Raw genomic sequence first — 17,130 nt, 5'->3', positions numbered from 1 at the left:
CCCGCCGACCCACGGAAGAGCGAAAGAGCGCCCAGGTGGGGCCGAGCTCCTGGAGCGCTGGGAAGCACAGCGCGCTCTAGTCAGGTTCCCTTTCCTCGCGCCCTCGGCTCCCAGACTCCCTTCTTTCCTCCCTCCCTCCCGCCACCCCTCTCCCTCCTCTCTGTGTTTTCTGTCTCTCCCCTTTTCTCCTCTCTACGCAATCCTACGTGATTGAGGTTTGGATGAGAAATTCTCAGAGGCAGAGCAAGGGAACTGCAGCTCGGGTCCGCTCCGTCCGGTCCCTCCCACAAGAGAAACACAACCACAGTGGGGGTTAAAGGACCCTAGGTGCGCAAAGCAGGGGTGAGAGATGGGGGAGCTGAGAAAATGCAGTCCACGCTCTCTCCTATAAGCTTGAGCACGTAGAATTCTCTGTTTAGTTAGGAAGAAAGTGAACACTGGAGAAAGTAACAATGACCTCTTGGACCTTATCATGGGCCCCACCTATGGCTCATTTTGGAGCAGGAAAAAGTGTTTCCCTCCTTCTTGGAACCCGGATTTCTTGGTTCTGTCTGGAAAGCTGCAAAGCAGGCTCAGCCCCTAAAAAGAGAGCCCAAATAAGCAACCTGCACAGAGGATGACTCCAAGTGCAGTGAGGGAGTGATGTGGACAAGGACAGTCAACCACAAGCTGTGGAGTGCAATCAGGTCTCCAGACGTGAGTGTGATGATGTCTGATGTTGGAGACACTGGGCAGAGGAGTTCTCCAAGTTAAAATGCAGCATGAAGCATTAATCACCTTCCATTCATGATAAAGTCTGGGAGCGGCTATTGGTTTCTACTTACAATTTCTCTTCATATATCCCTAATCTCTCTCCTTCAGACACCTCACTAAGCATCTAGGGTAGTGCGGCAGGATTAAATGTATGATTTCCAAGCACAGACAGGTGTATGTTGGAAACATCCTAATAGAAGGCAAGGAAAATGCAGGCCCTGGAAGCTACTGAAAATGGACGTGGGACTCAGAAGGACCCCAGGAGCTCTCTAGATACGAGCACAAACCTATGGGCCTAGCCAAGATTCACGTGGGAGATGAAAAGGATTGAGATCTGTGACGTTGTTCAGATCAAGCAGGAGTCTAACACCCTACAATGCCCAGGGGCCTGGACCTTCCAGGCTGCCAGCTGGGCAAAGTAGAGGCTGGCAGATAGGGGCTCATGGGACAAACAGCTGGGAGGAGGATTAAATAGGCAAGACATCCTGAGGAAAGGGAGAATCCCAGCTGTCATTTGGGGAGCACACATCCCCTGCAGCAGTTCAGTGTGGCTGAATGAAGACAGTGGATATATCCTTGGAATTCTAGCAATACAGAACCAGACACGTGAAAAAGACACACGCACACATACCTTAAGTCCCAAAGCAAGGCTGAATGCATTTCCATATGTGCATCTGGATGGGGTGAGGGGCATTACTGAACATCAACCGGTAATTATATCAATTAGGAAAATCCTCACATTCCACAAATAAAATTATTTTCCTTCCGTGGCTAACAGAAGACTTCTCTCATTCTTGAGCAAGGCAGACATGGATAGTACAGTGGGCTTTGGGGGCTCCCTGCCTTGCAATTAAAACACCCAAACAGACAAAGGTCAGCTAAGGGGAGTAGCCAGAGAAATAGGCAAGAGGGGGTGTATAATGAGGCCTTGAGGAAATTATTGCTAAATTTGGAGTCTCTTTTATATCCTCAAAATGGGGATAATCATTCTCATCTACCTCGCAGAACTGAATATGCATATGTAAGCGTTCTGAAAACTGGAAAATGCCAAATGAATGAATAAAAGGATGGCTTTTTTTTTTTCCCAAAGAAAATGCATGAGATTCACCTGAAATTCTTGTTAACATGCCGATTCCTGATGGTCTCTCAAAACACGAAGTGGAAGTCTGTATGGGCAGAGCCTGGGATTCTTAACCGTTTCTCCGGGTGTCAAAGTTGCAGAGTTTAATGTATGTTTGCAAACTAAATAATACTAGAAGACAGAAGTAAAACATGGCACATTTCTCCAGAACTGCAGTCCTGTGCACCCACACCCCCTACAAAAGACCTGGAAAGAGGATGTGTATTCTTGAGTCTTTGTGTTGCTGATTTTTTTCTGTAGGTTGATGAGATATGAGGGTGTGCTGATGCAGAAGGTAACCAATACAGAGGCACAGGAGAGAAGGAAGTTAGGAGGAAAGATGAAAAAGGTAACCGGGGCTGTTTGAAGTTCTCCTCTCTGTCTTAACATGACAACATCAAGTTAGGCATTTAAAGAACAGAACAAAAACAATCAATGTCAGCTTTCTGAGAGCAACATTATTTCTGTGTTTAGATCTCTATTAAAAGAATGTAGTGTTTTGGATTCAATCGGACAACAAAGACTCCTTTTTTCCTCGCACTCCTGCAGCTATTGTCATAGTGCTTTTTGGCTTTTTAAGTCATCATCAGCATCATTTACTCCATTTCCCCAGTGAGAAGAGGTGTGAGTATAAAGAAATTTAAGAAGTTAGCTAGGACCTAAATATATGGATATTGAGCTCAGAAGCAATGCTTAAATCAGTTTATTTTGCATATAGAAATTTGTAGGTTTCCTACCTGGGCCACTAAATCTCATAAGTCTTCCTCCAAAGTTACCTGTACATTTCCAATATCTTTGCATTTGGGGATCAGGAATGAAATTAAGCCAACCTACTGATGATTTGGGTTAAATTAACAACCAGGTATTTTAAAGGGTTATATCTCAGGGATACCAATACTTTTATTTTTACACTATCTTTCTTTGCACAACTTAAGAATTTCTTCTTCCTCTTCTGAAGACATTATGAGCAGAAGAAGTTTTAATTACTTTGAAGAAAGTTGTCAAATGCATATCAAAATGATAATTATGTAGTCATATTTAGTTATATATATATAGTCTATGTTTTTGGCCTCTAGTCAAACAAATAAAAACATGGGCAGTCTTAATTATCTCCACATTTTAAAAGGAAAAACAGAGGCTTTTTGGTCTTTTGCTTATTCATAGGCCAAGTCTTTCAACTTCCAAATCTACTATTGGGCTAGTTTACACATTCGTTTTAAACATTGCATTGTTCACAGATTGCATCCAGGGCTTTGTCAGTTACCGGGGAATTCCACACACCTCCACAATCTCTCTGCCCTCAACAAGCTTCCAGTTCATGACATTATGATCTTTCATGGCTCTTGTTGTAATTGCCCAGTAGCTGTACGCTGCTGGACACGTTATTCAACCTCTCTAAACCACATCTGCAAAACAGATCCATAATAATACTAGCAGTACCTAACTAACTAGGCTCTTGCAAGGCTCAAAGATATGATAATAATGTAAAGTATGAGAATGACCATGCTGTTATTAAAATTTCCATTTAAATTAAGTCCCTGACATAAAATACAGATTTCTTAAAACAAGAAAACACACCTTATGATTCATACACATCATCATTCACTCTTGGAATGTATTTAACAAAGGCTGAAAATTTACTTGAAATGAATGATTAACCTTGACATTGTAATGGCAAACAGAATTTTCATTAGTGGAATATTGTCAATGTCCTTGTCTTGAGAACACAAAGAAGCCCAGCTCTGCTCTTACATCATCTTGCTCTGAAATCAGGCCCCTGCCTCAAAGTTGGGTGAATATGAGCTCACTGGGCTCTGCCACAGCAAATGGAAGAAGACTTTTTCTCCATGAATTTTATTATATAAAGTAGCTGTACTTCCACTTGCTTTTCTCTGCATATTGTCAGTTACAATAGGCTGACAAAAGCAATATAAACAACTACTTTCTAATAATTTGTAAATTCTTTTATATAGCAAATTTATTCAGGGTGCTTTATTCAACAATTTGAAAACTGAATTACTACATGTTATATGTCCATCTGGTTTTGGTCATATTCCAAAACAGAAAAGAGAATAGATTTAATTCTATTTGATTCTTTATGACACAGATGAAGAGTGGTATCCTCATTGCCCAAATAGGGAAATTTTCAATGTTTTGGAGAATAGGTGTTTTGATAAGAAACATGGATATAATTAATGTGAGCCAATGATAAGTGCCCTGCACACCTATAAATGCATTACAATTATTGACACATTGAATCCTTACAACAACTCTATGAGGTAAGTTCTGTCATATCACCATTTTATGAATGAAGAAACCCGGACAGAGAGGTTAAGTTGTTTAACCAAGGTCACTCAGCTAAGAATTGCCAGAGTTCAGATTCACACCCATATAATTTATTTCCAGAGCTTCCCTTTTTCTTCTGTGTCATACTTATGTCAACAAAAACATAACACCGTGAATAATTACAATCATGTAATAAAGTCAATAAAATAAGAATATACAAATCACATACATTTATGTAACTCTTTACTGATTACAAATCATCTTCCCATGTATTATCTCACTGAGACTCTTCAACAATCTTATGATGGAAGTTAAAGGCAAAATAATAATTCAGTTTCACAAACTGAGACTCCAGTAAGTAATGTGATAGCCCAAGGTCATACAATCAATGAGTGAAGATCTATGAGTTTAATCCAGGCCTTCTAACTGCAATGTGACTACTGCCCTGACTAAAGTAACCTGGAGGGGAAAATTGAGAATGCCAAATGTACTTCCATCCACTAGCTTCTAACATGGTTTCACATCTTGTGAATGACCTTGAAGAGATCATTTTGTGTTGGAAGGGAGAGGAAACAAGTATCCCAAATTCTCTCCCCGTGAAGCTCTTACCTTTTTCTAGATGAGGGAACTACTCCTGGTTTTACTATTGTTGGCCAAGGTAGGGTACTATGTTTTCTTTGGTTCTAGGAGGGTGGTCTTGAAACACTCTCCTTTTTAGTTTAGTAATTCAAGTTGAGCTCAATATGAAAATCGTAGGGAAATTAAGTTAAAATAGAAATTAAAGAAGTTTACAAGGGGAGAAACGTAAATTTCTTCCATTTTCATTCCTTAAAAATGTACATTGGTTTGACTTATACCACCTAGGAGACGGTTGGTACTTGGTTAAGGATGCTGAAAGACCTGTCACAACAGACTGCCCATCATTTAATCCTACTCTAAGTCCCACTGTCACTAACCCAGTGCTGCTGACCCAGAACGAACTGCACTGGCAGCAGGAGCGAGCGCCGCTTTCCAAGTTTGGAGACTAGACTGAAACTTTTTGGGGAAGGGGGCAAAGGGGACTTTTTACGGTGATGGAATGTAACATTAGATACATGTGTATATAAGACAGGGGACCTTTTTATGACACATCATCAGAAGAGAAATCCCCCTGGCTTTGGTTGGTTTTGTAAATTTAGCTATATGTAGCTTACGTGCTTTCTCCTGTTCTTTTAATTATGTGAAACTGAAGAATTACTTTTCTTGCTTTCCTTTTTAGAAGTTTTTTTCCTTAATGTGAAAGTAATTTGACCAAGTTATAATGCACTTCTGTTTTTAACAAATCCCCTCCTTAAACGGAGCTATAAGGTGGCCAAATCTGAGAACAATTAAATTCATTTTAGTTATAATAAATTTAATATTTGTAAATGTAAAAAAACAAAACAAAACAAAAAAACCCTTTTCCTTTTCAAAGAGAAACTCGGCTAGAAGATCTCTATTTGAATGTAAAACCCATAAGGACAGTGGCATTGTCTATTTTGTTTACTTTCTTATCTCTAGTCCTTAAAATAATCTTTGCACATAGCCAGATATTCAAAAAATACTCACATAAATGAATTAATTCATCAATCCATCCACCCAGATTTTTGAGTCAAATAGATGCATCAGGCATCCCAAAGTGAAGAATGGGGTATCAACTCTTTGGATCAGGAAATAAGCTCAGGTAACTCAAGGGTAGCCTCCACATTTCCAAAGTTGATTGTTTTGTTTTATCAACAATTCCTAAAATTCTCTGCCTAAATCCAATCTATCTATTAAATCTGATATCCTCAGAGGGTACATGGTACCCAGGTTTCTGCTCTGAGCAACCTCCATCCCCATATTTAGGGCTATATTTTCAGTTCTGATACTTCTCTCTCTCTCTCTCTCTCTCTCTCTCTCTCTGTCTGTCTCTCTCTCTCTCTCTCTCTCTCTCACACACACACACACACACACACACTCATGTTCACAGAAGAAAGGAATATAATAAGGCAAACAGAGCCACAGACATCAGGTAAAATGAGTAGGCAACTTTAAAGTCTCAGAATATGACTAAAATGACCTTAAAATGGTTTAATGATCCTCACATTTATACTGTCACCCATGTTCACTGAGATTCCTTCTCCATGGGCCATTCCTAGTTGTTCTCATTTCTAAATTTAGATTCCAAATTTTCAGGGAATGGATCTTGTTGAAATAGCAGTCTCTTATAGCACCCACCACATGACTGACACTCAAAATATATTATTAAAACCCCAATAAATTCATATTTTTGTCCTCTGCATGCACACAGCACCAGACACTGTGAAAGTAACAATTAATGAGAGCTCTCACTGATCCTATGTTCACAGGTATCTGATGTTGAGTAAGATTTTACTGGAGATAACTGAAATATACTAACTGATTAGAAAAAAACTGTCAGAGGATCAAATGGAAGTTTGGACAAGGTGACCAACAGGTCATTTCTTATCCTAATTTTGTAGAATTCTCTTAAGAGTAAAATGTTAAGTAGAAAGATTATGCAATTTAGAGTACATAATTTATCTTTACATAAAGCTACTTCGTTTGCCTGAGTTGAAGTTTATTTGCCTGTAAAACCACTATATTATAGGACCTAAATTGGTGAAAATAATAGGTTGAAATGATGGCACTGATTTGTCAAATAAGGAAAAGTGTGAATGAATAAATGAATGAATAAACAGATAAGCAGATGAGTGGATGGGTGTTTGTATGGAGGAAATATAGCATATTTCATTTAAATATCCCTAAATTAGCCTTCTTCTCCCAATAAAAATTTAACAAGATGTGGGGAGCGTCTTAGCAGATTAAAAGCATTGAAGAATTGTAGGATAGTACATGAAAGTATGTAATAAAAATCTGTCACTCACTTAAAAATCATTTTTACATAAAATAATATCCCCCTGTGCCTAGTATTACCCACTAATCCAACCTGCAACATGACATCAAGGAGGCATTGATGTAGATGTCTGTGTGACTGCGAAGTCTACAGCCAAAACAGACAGATAGATAGACACAGATAGGTATGCATTTCGATGCTCAGCTCTCCAGAAAAGCAGGTATAAGATAATGTATAAGAATATTTCTTTAAACAGTATTTGAAGCAGGAAGAAACAATATTTTTCCAATGTTTTGGACAGGATAATCATATCTAAACTTGTAGTGTTAACTGGAAGTGTTAACGAGGTCATCAGCCTACTGTAGATAATGTATACACACTGTAGTCAGCTAGCAGCAGTTTAAGAGAAGAGATTTATTTAAAAGTAGGCTGGAAATTGTCTCCGGGTTGGTTAAGTATGCTAATGGCATGGCAATGGAAAAGCAGCATGATCCTCATTGCATTTTGACAGTTCTTTCTCTCATTTCTATAAAAGGCCATGACAAGAAAATAGCCATAACTGGCCTTTAGAAGATAAGTAACCAAAAGCGTTTATTAATTCGTGAGGACAAAAGGCAGGGAAAGAATGTTGACTTCATGCCAAGATAAGTAGAATTCATTACCAAGAACAAAACAAAAAAATTCTAAAAATGACCTGTGTATAAGAGTAGACATAAGAATCTGACTTAGAATTTTTATTCCTCCTATAAGAACGTAGTATAGTGTTTTGAATATAAGATAGACTCTGTCAGCATGTGTTGATTTTTAACTTTGACTTAAAAATAATAAATGTTCAGGATGAGTAAGAATAATCTCAAATATCACCTTAAGCAAAACCCTCGGCATGCTTTTATTAATAGTGGAATCACCTTTGATCTCTGATAGCATCAGTTAAGTAGTAGCTATTAAAACAAGAAATAAATGTTTGATAAATATGGTCAAAAACACATGGTTTTAATCTAGGAGAGTTTCCCTTATCTCCTTTGTACATCTGGCAGATACTGAACTCCTGATAAAACCCTGCAGCAACCCTGAGAAAACCCGACGGTAAACCCACACCACTCTAGGGAAGGGAAAGCTTATGCCCTAAGTGAGGGAAACATCACAGTTTCAGGCAACATCTAAGAAACCTGAGCCTTGGAAGGTGCATTTAAACTCAAAAAAAGAGGTTGTGCCTTGTTCTTTTGTGTCTGGATTTTGAATAATTTGCCCACGTTTATGGCTGTGCTGACAGACAAAGGAAGAGATCCTCTACCAAGCAGAATTAAGCCAGGAACTGCACAGGAAAACAATCTCATAGGGATTATTTTAAGATACTAGTCTGGAGTGGTGGACTCCAAAGAGTGAACCATATCAAGTTATGTCGATGTTAGATGCAAATTACTCTCCACATTGTAATTTTCTTTGTTACGCCCTGGCTTTCAATAAAGTCTTATGTCAATGTTCCTGCTCAGTCTCTCTTTTGCTGCCCATAATTAATAAAAAAGTTAATATGTCAATGCTTAGGCCAGGAGCTACATACTACGTGGCACCATGGAAATAACAAACATAATTAACGAGAGCCTCCAAGCTGTATCTCTGGGGTGAGTTAGTCCTCGCTACAAGATGCTCTCCTTCAACACAGACTATGGAGAATTAACAGTATGATGTCAGTCAAGAAGTCATTGGGTTTTCCTTACCAAGTCCTTATATAATTTCAGGCAAATCCTTTGAATCACAGAAAAATGTCAAAAAACTCTGCGTTCCAATTATAGGTTAAAAGTGTTTGAGGGACAGGAAGGATAGGGTAGGGAATAGAAAGGACATTGCTCTGGTTTGAATCTGTGTCCGTGCCCGAATCTCATGTTGAATTGTAATCCCAGTGTTTGAGGAGGGGCCAGGTTGGAGGTAATTGGATCATGGGGGCAGACTTCCCTCTTGCTGTTTCCGTGACAGTGAGTTCTCATGAGACCTGACTGTTTAAAAGTGTATGGCACATCCCCTCTCACTCTCTTGCTCTTGCTGCAGCCATGTAAGATATGACTCTTTCCTCTTTGCCTTCCACCATGATCTTAAGTTTCCTGAGGTCTCCCGAGCTATGCTTCCTGTACAGTCTGCAGAACTGTGAGCCAATTAAACCTCTTTTCTCTATAAATTATCCAGTCTCAGACAGTTCTTTATAGCAATGCGGGAACAGCCTAATATGGACATTGAGATTTATTAGACACCTTCTACACACCATGCACAGTCCTGGGCTCTACACAGGTTGTTTTACCTAACCTTCACAATAACCCTGGCAAGGCCAACATTGTTATTCACATGGTACAATGAGAAAACTAAAAGGCATAGAAAGTTAATTAATTGTCTGAAATATGGGTCAGGTCCAGAATTCAAATCTAGTTCAGCACACTCCAAATCCAAAGCTCTCTTCTTGACTTTTTTAAAGATGATGAATCCACAAAATGAACTTACGAGGCTAATTTATATTCTTGAAATGTAAAAAAAAAAAAAAAAAAGTAAGATAACTTATCATTTAAGGTCACCCACAATCTAAGTCAGGGGCATCCATGCTATTTGTTCCTTGGTGATCATGACCCCATTTGAAACACTACTTAACAAACAGAGCTGGGGAAACAGACACTGAGGAAAGTGAGGCCTATGTTCAAGCATTTGAAGAACTTGAATATCCTGTGTGTGCAGGAGATTCACACTAAGAACTAGATATTCTGTGTGTGTAGAGGCAAACTTGGACGCCTCTATTCCACCCATGGAACAGATTGCATCGCAAAATGGGGAAATGGTTTCCCCACCATCAGAGACTTTCCACTCAAGATCAGGAGCAACACCATAGGAAGTGGGTTCCAAGAAATCAGACAGATATTCTATAAAATGATTAAGGTCAGCATTGCTGGGAGTGGAGAGTGAATCAAAATCATTATAGACTGCATCCAAGGGAATACTTAGGAAAACTTTTGTTCATTTTAAAGGATATAAAAAAGGGAAAATAAAGAATCATGAATCAATAATGAAAGTGATTGCTGGGGATGTGGGAGAAATGACAGAAGGATGGAAGATTCAAGGAGACAGTCATGCAAATAGTCATGGAAAGCACATCTTTACTAACCCTGAAAGAAAACACAGGGCTAAACACTTCTCTATGGCATCAAATGTGTATTGTAAAGGCTTGTGTCATGGATTAAATAAGTAGATTTTTAACAAACGTTTGAAAACCTAAATGATAATGTCCCTCTGAGTTGTGATATTTGAGAATAAGAAAAAGAAAACATATTAACCTATTAAGTTGCACGTGAGGAAAGCTCCCCTGGAAAGGCCAGGATAAAAAGCTACTAGGTTGTTCGTCAAAACTACAGTGGATTCTGTGGAAGATGGTCATTGACTCTTTTGGATTCCTATGTAGGAAAGATTCCAGTTTGGGGTAAGGCACCTCAAAATAACCAAAAGCTGATGAGCTTAAAGGTGAGCACAGACCAAAAGAAAATGGTCGGGGGGTGGAAATCGGGCTATTAGGAGCTCTGCTATGGTTCCCTCATATCAGGCCTTCTGCAGGTTAAGTGTTAGGCTCATATTAGAAAATGTGAAAAGGAAATACTTACTTTAGCCTGTAGTCATGGTTGTTTCCTACAAGATCTACCAATTCCACTAAAAGTAATCACAGAGAAATCTGGAGACTCAATGATATAGCTCAGATGTTCATCCCCTCCAACTCTTATGTTGAAATATGACCGCCGATGTTGGAGGTGGGGCGTGGTGAGAGGTGTTTGGGTCATGGGGGCAGATTTTTCACACACGGCTTGGTGCCCTCTCCATGGTAATGAGTGAGTTCTCGCTCTGTTAGTTCATGTGAGAGTTAATTGTTAAAAAGAGTCTGGGATGTACCCCCTCTCTCTCTTGCTCCCTCTCTAGCACTGTGACACTGCCTGATTCCCCTTCGCCTTCTGCTGTGAGTGAAAGCTTCTTGAAGCTCTCCCCAGAGACAGATGCTGGTGCCATGCTTCTTATACAAACTACAGAATCAAAGCCAAATAAACCTCTTTTCTTTATAAATGCCCAACCTCGGGTATTCGTTTTTAGCAACATCAAATGGGCTACTACACTTAATTATTGGCAAAAAGAAAGAAATACTTAAATCTCAGTACACACTCACAGCTCATCATATAGTATCTTTGATTTCATTTTTTGGGGAAGAAAAAGGAGAATCACAATTTGGAAAAACTCAAAACCAATTGGAGAAAACTGACTACAAACTGGAAAAAAAAAAGGTCTTACAAAGTGTTTTATCAATGAAATGCTACAGAATGCAATGAAGAGGGTGGAGAGATATTCAAGGAGAATCAACAGTGGCCACTACATGCATGAAGTTAGGAGCGTTGAAAGGCAACCATCCCATTTCCTGCTTGACAATGTTTAACTAACTCCATGCACAGTATTATCTTTAAAAGTAGAAAGTAGGCATGCGCTCCACCAGTAGGTGAGAAAGTTGAGTGACCACAGAAAGGTCACTTAACCTCTGTACATCAATTTACTCATCCATAAAATGAGAAATTGTTAAAAGAATAACCGATGATCTTTATGATTTAAGTCCTTTAATGAAGATTACTTTGGGACGATTACTTCTGGAACCACGTGTGACACTCAGTTTTAGAGATTCTAAACAATAAGAAAAAAAAGTATATAGTCTAAAGCACCCAAGTATTTTCAATGTGACTGCTTACTTGAAAAAAAAAAAAATGACTTTAGTAGCTGTAGCAAAGATTGTCAGCATGGAACAACTATGCAGCCATAAAAAAGGATGAGTTCATGTCCTTTGCAGGGACATGGATGAGGCTGGAAATCATCATTCTCAGCAAACTGTCACAAGAACAGAAAACCAAACACTGCATGTTCTTACTCATAAGTGGGAGCTGAACAATGAGAATACATGGACAAGGGAGGGGAACATCACACACCAGGGCCTGTCGGGGGATGGAGGGCCAGGGGAAGGATACCATTAGGGGAAATACCTAATGTAGGTGATGGGTTGATGGGTGCAGCAAACCATGATGGCACATGTATACCTATGTAACAAACCTGCACGTTCTGCACATGTACCCCAGAACTTAGAGTATAATCATAAAAAAAAAAGAATAAATGACTCATCTCATCGAAACCCTCTTGAAGCTGCTAAGTTCTCCAATTTTAGTTCAATCGGAATTCCTTTATCTCTGAATAAGTGGTGCTGGTGGTGAAGGAAAGAAGTATGAAGATGTCTGTTAACTGTGGAGATGGCCCAAAACAACAAAAAGCTGTCCCTATCATAGTTGGACTTCAAAGGTTTTTGCTTTGGTTTTTTTTTTTTTTTTTTGGCTTTTGGCTTTTGGTATTTTTTTTCCTATGTACAATTTCTATATAGATAATAAATCTTAGATAACTGTTGATGAACAGTTTTGTAATAATTTGGATAAAAGAATGAGGTAATTCTACAGTGAGGAGAGTCAACAGAGGAAATATATTCTAATGGACCTGTTTCTAGCCTGACCTGAATTTTTATTCTGATGTTACTTACTCAATATGGAACCTTGGACAAATTATTCCTCTTTTTTGGTCTCTATTTCCTTATTCTTAATATGAGATTAGCCAGATGATTGCTAAGGTCTCTTTCTACTCTAAAATTCTATGACTCTAAATATAGAACTCACCAATATCATATTACTTAAACAAAACAAAGTAGGAAGCATTTTCTGTTATCTTCCAAAGTAACTTCAGGGTAGTTAACCAAAGTGAAAAGAGCATTGGTTATCCTGCTTTCCCTAGGCCATTGGCTAGATTCCCTCAGTCCCCAGAACTAAACCTGACTCGTTATCTTGTGCCATAAAGCACTTCTCTATAACTGGATAAAGGCAATAATATTTAAAGCAAACATTTTTTCGAGTGCTTATTATTTACCAGGAACTGGTAAATATACATATAAAGTCTAAGCACTTTATATGTACCAATTATTATCACAACCACCCTATTACATTGGTATTATTGTCAACATGTAAACAGAGGAACAAAAAAAAGTAACATGCTTAAGGTTATACAGCTACCAAAGGGAATGACCATGATTTGAACTCAGCAAGTTTGGGTTCAGCCTCTTACTAATGGATGAATCACCTTTCAGTTCTGTGGTCCCAGTGTAGTGGGGGAGGAAGGGTGCTAGTTCTGGTGCTAGTGATGGCTATGATAGCTCTTCTTTTTTGTTCTCTATGAAAAGAAAGCACGTGGCTGGGCAGGGTGGGAAAACCCGATGTCAATGAAAATCTTCTAAGTAAGCCTTGACACTGACAGCTCCGTGAGTTTATCATCCTAACTGAGCCCTATAATCGCACAGCATCTCACGTCCACTTCCTCGAAAATTGTGGGTAAGACTTAATCCTGCTTCTGAAGCAGAATCAGGCCTAAATGTGTGGCTCACTAATTTTCTTCTTTGTTAGAGAGCCCCCTGTTGCATAATTTGTGTAATGAAAGTATGTATAGTTTTGCTAACCAATTCTCCTGGAGCCACTAAAATGTGTGAGTGTTTTTAGAAATTATATGGGCACTATGCATAAAATACCAACCTCTGATTCTCTTTTTGAAGTATTCAATCTTAGGGAGCCATTTTCTAAGTATGTATCTAGAAGAGCAACTTCACACAGCATTAAGTCGCTAAGCTCTCGGGTTTTTCGTTCTCATGTATAACTGCTGTTAGCTTATTGGGAGAGCCTGGGCAAATAGCTTAAACTTTTTGTTTCTTAAGATCATTTCCAAAATGAATACAGCAGACTCTCATGATAAAGACTTAGATGCAAAGATTTAGATATGGAATCACCACATACAATACTTGAAATGGAAAGAACTTTAAGAATTATTCAGGCTTATGCCCTCATTTTAAAGATTATGAAATTGAAGACTGAGAAAGGTGCAATATGCTTTAGGTCACACAGTTCTTGGTAGCTTAAGCAGAAATACAGCTTAGGCTCCTGATTCTAGGATCAGTGGTTTCTCTGGTATAAGGTTTAATTTTTCTATTAAAGACTACATTTTAGGCTTCTTAAAAAAGTTCTAACAAAAACTAGTATGTACAAAATGACAGTTTATAGAAGCTTCCCATTCAAGCCTCACAACCACTCAGTAAGACAGTTACTTATTATTATCAACATTCACTATATGCCTAATTTATAGCTGCATAAGCAGAAGCTCAGGCTGCTGAGGAAGTGGCCTAAGGTTGCATTAGCATTCTAGTTCTGATCTTTGAAATTTGAAATTCATTTTCTTCTTTGGACCTTTACTTCACCCTGCCCTCTTTAAATTTGTTTCAGGTAAGATCAAATGAATTATAAAATCTTCAAAAAAGTGACTATTAATGCTTTCCCCAAAATGTCCCCAATTAGTTAAGCATTTCTTCACTGGCCACTTCCCCAGATCCTGTTCATCTGACATCTATTTTCAAATAAAACAGGATTCTTTAGAACAGTAGGAATTTCTCACACTGGTTTACTGCATAGGATAAGAGAGTCATAATTATTTTTGTAACCATAGAAGTATCATCAAAATACAGAATTATTTGTAATGCTAATGAGAATTTTCTTCACCAGGTAGTGATGTTTGCAAAACATCTGGTGTACCATGCCAAAAATACATAGCAGCTGAAAGGCAGGATGCAAACTTTGCCTCAGGATCTTCTCCACCAGGTAATTTCAAGACAGGCATTGCCTTTAATATATGTTTTAGATGCTGCAGCATCTGATAGTCACATAACTAATTTCTTTAATTAGTTCACCCCTTGTGCATCTTGGCTTCAAGGATTCAATTAAACACAAAACTTGCAACTTGGTGCTAGAGTATTCATTAACCTGCAAGTTATCTTTTAAAACAACTATAGTCTAGGGAAAACTTCACGAAGATAAGAATTTGCCTTTGTCCTGAATATATATAATTGGAATCTCATGCCAAAGGAAGAGAGTCTGTAAACAGCAATGTTTATTCTTAGCAATAATTCGCCTTACACACACAGAGAGACATACACACATAAACACACACACATATCTTTACATCTTACCAATTTCTTTATTTACCAATATAAAACTTTGCAATAGACCATGTTTTTTTATCCCTTCACCAGTCTTCTTGCCTCAGCACTGTATAATTTTATGCATATACAATATACATATATATGCATAAAATATGATACATACTACATACAAGATGCATACAAGGTGAGTTGTCCTGTATATACATATTTGTTGTTTTATATGTATATTGCATATATGTGTGTATAAAATTTTAAAATGCTACGGTAAGAACTAGTGAAGGAGAAGAAGAAAAGCGGTCTCTTGCCAACTTTTTCTACCAAAGCATTTATGTGCTTTTCCTTTTACACCCATCCCTCAGTCATTGGGCACCTACCACACGCCAAACTGCTGATCACATAAGAGACATAAAGAAATAAAATATAATTTCTCTCCTTAGAGCGTACTGTCTAGTGGATGGACCTGGTATTTTATGTAGTAACAGAATGAAGCACATACAAATGAAAGGTAGGCTCTGTGCTGAGATGTTCAGGAGAGAAGGACACTCTTCTCAATTAGAAGGGTCCTTACAAGGTTTCACCATGGAGTGACATGAGAACTGCTCACTTAAGGAAAAGTGGGATGCAGTCTCCCAGGAATAAGTCTGAGAAAGGCCTTCTAAACAGACAGGAAAGGAAAAGCACAAAGGTGCTTCCGCAAACATCAAGGTTATGTCAGGCTGTGGATGTCCTCCAGGGCAGGGACCCTATGTGTCTTACTATCATTTTTCATGTGTCAAACTCATGATTAATAAAATTAAATCAATCAAACAAAACAGTAAATGAATGAACAGTGTTTGGAGAGTGTTAACAGTTTATTAGGTCGAGAAAATAAGACGTGTGGAGATAAATGATAGAAATCATAACAAATCACTAGCGAATAGAATGCATTGCTATGGAATTTGTGCCTCATCTTAGAGGCAACAGAGAGCTATTGAAAGTTTTTTAAGAGAACTGTGATAGAATTTAATCTATACAGTCAAGTACTATTGTAGTTTTTAATGAAAGTAATTGGGTTAAATGTGGTACAACAGAGTAGTAATCAGATTCATTCATTACATTAAAGTTAAATAATATTAAACTAAATTTCAATACATTAAAATTATATGGGGATGAAACTGTCTTACTACAACTTTCTTAAATGGATATAAATAGCACGTGAGACAAAGCTCCAAGAGACCAAGTTCACAGGTGTTACACTTACTCTCACCAAGTTTATACCTCTTTACAAATGTTATTGAAAAGTTATCTGTTTCCACAAGTAGAAAAACACATATAAATATCCACAAACTCTCCCATGGCTATACATAACACACAGCATGGGACTAGTAGTGTAAGACCTGGATTTGGTGTTGCTATTACCATTAACTTGGTCTAAGATCCTGGGTTTTTCCTCCCTTTGCTAGGCTCCAGTTCCCTAATCTATAAAAGGAGGGAGGAAATGGTGCCCTCCATGGTCTGGTTTAGCACTGATAATCTGTGATTCCAACAAGGTCTCTGGAATGGCCTCTGTTAGTCTCCATACTTAGCACAGCAGAGGGCTAGGGAGTGATGAGCCTCATAGTATTATCAGAGGGAAAAATATCACATCCTTTTCTTTACTCATCTAAAATTGAACAAATACAGGTATAAAGTGAAAAATGAGGCAGGAAGCTACAAGGGAACACTGCATGATGTTTAATGCTACTTTTGAAAATATATTAGGCTTCAAATTTGGAAATCTGTGTAGCTCTTCAAACAGATGTTATATTTTACCCTAGAGATGACCCCATTTTAGATGATGGCAATCCACTATGTATAATAATATTCTTCATCAACTTCCTAAATTACTTGAGAGTTGTAGGAGATAAAAAGTGTAATACAAAAGAAAGATGGTGACACCCCAGTAACTATATTAAGAGCTAGAGAGACTGTGAGCACATTTACTTTTATCCTTAGCTATGTTTGAAAGAGAGACGCTTACATAAGTAGTATCAGGATTTAAAAGAA

General features: G+C 38.2%; 1 protein-coding gene across 2 annotated transcripts in view; it reads right to left on the bottom strand.

The window, feature by feature from the left end:
• The window catches only part of FGF12 (fibroblast growth factor 12), a 633,659-nt gene that overhangs the window by 270,029 nt on the left and 346,500 nt on the right, over window positions 1–17,130 (bottom strand). The window lies entirely within an intron of this gene.

Source organism: Mandrillus leucophaeus, unplaced genomic scaffold, assembly GCF_000951045.1.
Source record: "Mandrillus leucophaeus isolate KB7577 unplaced genomic scaffold, Mleu.le_1.0 Scaffold224, whole genome shotgun sequence".
Lineage (NCBI taxonomy): Eukaryota > Metazoa > Chordata > Mammalia > Primates > Cercopithecidae > Mandrillus > Mandrillus leucophaeus.
This window is presented reverse-complemented; position numbering and strand designations above follow the sequence as displayed.